Raw genomic sequence first — 5,569 nt, 5'->3', positions numbered from 1 at the left:
CTACCCCCTCCCACTCGCTCTCACTCACTCATAGCGCCCCCAGTGGCTGCCGGCTTGGGGCCTGGGGGGGGGGGGAAGCTTGGGGAGGAGTGAAGTTATGGAAGGAGAGGTAGGGGGGGGGGTAAAGGAATGCGGACTGTAGTAGCCTAAGAATGCGTTGCGTGTGCATATGCGGAGGCGTGCGCGTGCGTGCGTGCGCGCGCGAGGTCGACTCAGCACCTAAAATGAGAAACCGGTGCGGTGTGTAAAACATCGCTGCGAGGGAGACAAAGGCAGCCCGGCGTGGTGCTGGTCTTACCCCCCAACACCTCGTGTGCCATGCCGGTCCTCGCATTGACAGCACTTGCCCCAACAGTCGGTCAAGGCTACAACGTTGAGAACGTTGTCTTGTGTGAGTTAAAGGTTTCCTCCTATACCGGCTGTATAGATTCCCATGTGGCTTGCAGGGTGCTATGCTGCACTGGAGATCTCCAATAAGCGCGAAACCCTGAAGTCGCTATGTAGTGATACGAGAGGGCGGCCCGTCCAACCGGCGAGGTGACGTGACACGCCCAGTGACATTTGTCTTGCCCACACCACTCTTACCTGGCAGTAAACACTCACCTGGCACTCAAAGCTCAAATGACAAACTTGCTAAACAGTACTGGCCACACTCAAGACTCACTAAGATACTCACCATTCACATTCACCCTCCACCAGACACTCGCCGCTAACCTAACGCTCGCATTGATCTGGCAGCTGATATCCAGCACTCGAAAAAACCAAGGACTCACTACCAACCAGACGCTTAGCATGAGTCTGATGCTCACAACTCATACGGTGCTTATACTCAGCAGACACGAACCAACCATCTGGTACTCATCACTCTCTCGCCACTCGCCCGACACACCCACCGCACTCACCACACGTTTACACACTCACCACACGTCTACACACCACACTCACCACACGTTTACACACTCACCACTCACCCGAAACACCCACCACACTCACCACACGTTTACACACTCACCACACTCACCACGCGTTTACACACTCACCACTCACCCGAAACACCCACCACACTCACCACACGTTTACACACTCACCACACTCACCACACGTTTACACACTCACCACTCACTCGACACACCCACCACACTCACCACACGTTTACACACTCACCACCCGTTTACACACTCATCACTCACCCGACACACCCACCACACGTTTACACACTCACCACACTCACCACACGTTAACACACTCACCACTCACCCGACACACCCACCACACTCACCACACGTTTACACACTCACCACTCACCCGACACACCCATCGCACACCCACCACGCACTCACCACACATTCACACTCACCCGACACACCCACCACACGTTTACACACTCACCACACTCACCACACGTTTACACACTCACCACTCACCCGACACACCCACCACACTCACCACACGTTTACACACTCACCACACGTTTACACACTCACCACTCGTCTGACATACCCACCACACTCACCACACGTTTACACACTCACCACTCACCCGACACACCCACCGCGCACTCCCACCACGCACTCACCACACATTCACACTCACCACTCACCCGACGCACACCCATGAGACACTCACCGCTCTTCTGCACATTCACCAGTTGGTAGGTCCTGTCTCACTGCTCACACGAGCAAAGGGGCTGCGTTCATCTCTGTTTCGTGATTTTCAGACATTGGTGGAAATTCCACATTCCTATGGTTGATATTTTTCTGTGAAACAGCCGTCGATGACTTCACGCATACGTAGACAAACAGGGGATGCTTCGTTTTGTTTCGCGGATTCTCTGTGGGTTGGAGCGGTGGCGCAGTGGTTAGCACACTGCGGTGAATTATATCTGAACCGATCCTGCTCACCACTCCCCGACCTTCCCCCCCCCCCCATCCTTCCCTCTCCGTTAGCCAAACCGCACTGCCCCCCCCCCTCCCTCCCCCACCTTGATGAAATATGATGAAGCAACATCAGGACGCGGTGTGGCCTTGACGCAGCAGTGCATTGACACGTGGGGGTGGGTGGGGGTGGGTGGGGGTGGGTGGGTGGGTGGGTGGGGGGTCAATGTGTTGAGACTCCGGGGAGCAGTCACTGAGGAGCCGACGGGTCGCAGCAGTCACGGGCCGCGATTTGGAGACGACGAATGGGCGGAACGAATTGTGCGCCCCCAGAAACTAGGTTGTAACTAAGCACATTTTGAACGAATTTTTGTTTTAAAATGAACCAGGTATAAGGCCCCACTGAGCTCGACAGCTCTTTTTCAAAAGCGACGTGGCTGTCGCAGATGATGGTTCAGCGAAGTGGCTGATCACGCAGTCATTTATAGCAGCCAAATACTCGAAATGTGGAGGGAAATACCCAAGGACCCGGAGAAAAACCCACGCCACCACGGAGAGAACACGCAAACTCCAAATATACAGCAGGCGTCAGGGTTGGGCTCGAACCCACAACCTCCTGGCGAGGAAGTCGACATCTCGCCACCGTCTAATCCACGTTGAACTTCTTCCGCACCGTACGTACGCAATCGTGCTCATCGGAGGTGTGGTTCTGCTACAACCCTCTCTTTTATATTGCTTTATAAACATATTTGCAATGTAACCCCCCCCCCACCCCCCCCCCACCCCCCCCCCCCCCACAACGTTGCAAGGTGAATGGCAATAACGACCTTTTCTGTGAAGAAAAACACGGATATACTGGCGGGGGGCACCGGTATATGGAGAACACGTGAGCGTGCGGCCCGTGACCCCGTGTCTCGCCCGACCTCCATTCGGCTCGTTTGTCACAGCACGCGAGTTTCAGCTACGAAGCGTGTTCACGTGTTGACGTTTTTCGAGGATCCAAGTGTTCGTGTGTGCGCGCGCGTTCGCGTGTTCGTGTGTGCGCGCGTTCGCGTGTTCGTGTGCGCGCGTGTGTGTTCACGCGCGCGCCCGTTCGCGCACGCGCGTTGTCCACGTGTTGTTCACTCTCCAAGTCCCCTCGCGCAACGCGTAGGCCACGCGTGACACCGCAGCGATGCGCGCGGCACAGGCAACTCCGTGTCGTCTTCACGTGTACGGTGTATCTCTCTCTGCCTGCGATTTTGTTTTGTTTTCTCGAAGAAAACCTGTCGTCACTGTCAGTGTGAATGCGCACAGGTGCGTGAACGCAGGTGGAGGTGATCCGTCTCCAGTGAAGAAGGCCGATGGGGTGGGGGGGGGGAAGGTGTTATAGAGTATTTGCTTTGCATTGTCCGTGTGTGTCTGTGTTTTAGCGGGGAGCGGTGGCGCAGCGGTGAGCGCGCTGCGCCAAGAACCCGGCGAGCCGAATTGGATTTACCGCGCACGGCCACCACCAACACCGGTGATGACTGTCTGAACCAGTCCTAGGCCTCCCCCCCTAGGTTGACTCGACCTAAAATGAGCACCTGGTATGGCGTATAAACATCGCCTCCTCGGGAGACAAAGGCGGCCGGGCGTGGTGCTGGCCACCCACCCTCTCGCGTGCCGCGCCGGCCTTCATAGTGACCGCTCGCTAACAGCACTTTCCCCAAAAGTATGTGAAGGCTACACGGGGAGTCTTTGTGTTTTTGCCGTACGTCTGTCTGCAGTTTCAGCTGTGTGCGTGACTACTGAGACACTGCTACAATCACTATCTATACCAATTCTACAGTAATGCAATGCGATTTTTTTTATTTTATTTATGTAGAAGATGTACGTAAGTGGGCATGCGTTTTTGCAGAGAGGTAAAAGCAATGCTTATTTATTTATCCAAGAGAACCACGCTGAATCGTAGGACTCTTTCTCAGTCGAGTCCTGTATTGGCTTATTGATGTTTTCAGCCATGCAAGTGGGAGGAAACCGGAGCGCCCGGAGAAAACCCAAGCGTGCGAGGGGGCAACGCCAAATCCCCGTACAGGTGGCAACAGGTGGCGATTAGTCCACGTGCTGTACTGCATTCTCCTGGAGAGCCAGGGTATAGCACCTCTACGACCACGAAAAGGGAGTTTCACAATATTTGTGCGATCCACAAACCATCAATGCTTCCACACTGCTGGGCGATTACAGGACACGTGCACAGCCACCAGTGTCCGGCAATAATCCTATGTGGAAGATGAAGGAAGTTCTTGGACTTAAACAGGGACAGGGAGGGAGTCGATAGCACGGCTGACTGGGGGAAGAGAGTTACAGACTGCTGTGGAGCAGAGGAGGAGGATGAGTGACCCCCCCCCCCCACCGATCAAAGGTTGACTGCGGGATTCCACAGGTTGCTGCAGTCGGCGGTTGCCTGGAGGGTAAGTAGAGTGAGATGAGAGGGGAGAGGTAGCAGAGTGCGTGGAGGGGAGTAGAGTGAGTTGAGAGGGGAGAGGTAGGAAAGTGCGTGGAGAGGAGAGGTAGGAGAGTGCGTGGAGGGGGGTAGAGTGAGATGAGAGGTAGGAGAGTGCGTGGAGGGGAGTAGAGTGAGATGAGAGGAGAGAGGTAGGAGAGTGCTTGGATGGGAGTAGAGTAAGATGAGAGGTAGGAGAGTGCGTGGAGGGGAGTAGAGTGAGATGAGAGGTAGGGGAGTGCGTGGAGGGGAGTAGAGTGAGATGAGAGGAGAGAGGTAGGAAAGTGCGTGGAGGGGAGTAGAGTGAGATGAGAGGTAGGGGAGTGCGTGGAGGGGAGTAGAGTGAGATGAGAGGGGAGAGGTAGGAGAGTGCGTGGAGGGGAGTAGAGTGAGATGAGAGGTATGAGAGTGCGTGGAGGGGAGTAGCGTGAGATGAGATGAGAGAGGTAGGAGAGTGCGTGGAGGGGAGTAGAGTGAGATGAGAGGGGAGAGGTAGGAGAGTGCGTGGAGGGGAGTAGAGTGAGATGAGATGGAGAGGTAGGAGAGTGCGTGGAGGGGAGTAGAGTGAGATGAGAGGGAGAGGTAGGAGAGTGCGTGGAGGGGAGTAGAGTGAGATGAGAGGGAGAGGTAGGAGAGTGCGTGGAGGGGAGTAGCGTGAGATGAGAGGCAGGTGGAGGGTATGGAGAGGACCATGAACCTCTGCAACAAGCGGCGAATACGCTACCGATTGGCCGTATTCACCGTCCAGTAGAGATATGTTGCATCGATGCTTTGCACGCACGCACGTGTCCGATTCGTGTACGCATACCTCTGAACCTATCTGTGTACGCGTGTGTGTGCGTGCGTAATTGTTGGCTGAGACCAGAGACGACATCCCCTACTGAGCCCCCTTGTGCCATTGTAAAAGCGCGTGTCACGAGCACAGGTGTGCGGCCAAATGCGAGTGGTGGTGGTGGTACGTGAGGACATTGTCCCAGGCGCGCACAATGAACCCGCCTTGTCTGCCCAGACGCTCCGTGCTAAGAGGGCTCTCTCGCTCGCTCACTCGCTCTGTCTCTCTGCTGAAGTGATAATGCGGGATTTGACAGGAACCTCCACCCCCTCCCCAATCATAACACAGCGGTTGCCTCGGACAACTTTACACAACTTTACAATTCACGCCCAAGTTATGCGTCTTGCGTGAAGGGCGTGAGCGAGCAAATGACACCACGTGTTCGCGCGCGCGCGTGTG

The sequence above is a fragment of the Lethenteron reissneri genome, chromosome 11 (genome assembly GCF_015708825.2).
Source record: "Lethenteron reissneri isolate LAM-NWPU_2019-01 chromosome 11, ASM1570882v1, whole genome shotgun sequence".
NCBI lineage: Eukaryota > Metazoa > Chordata > Hyperoartia > Petromyzontiformes > Petromyzontidae > Lethenteron > Lethenteron reissneri.
This window is presented reverse-complemented; position numbering follows the sequence as displayed.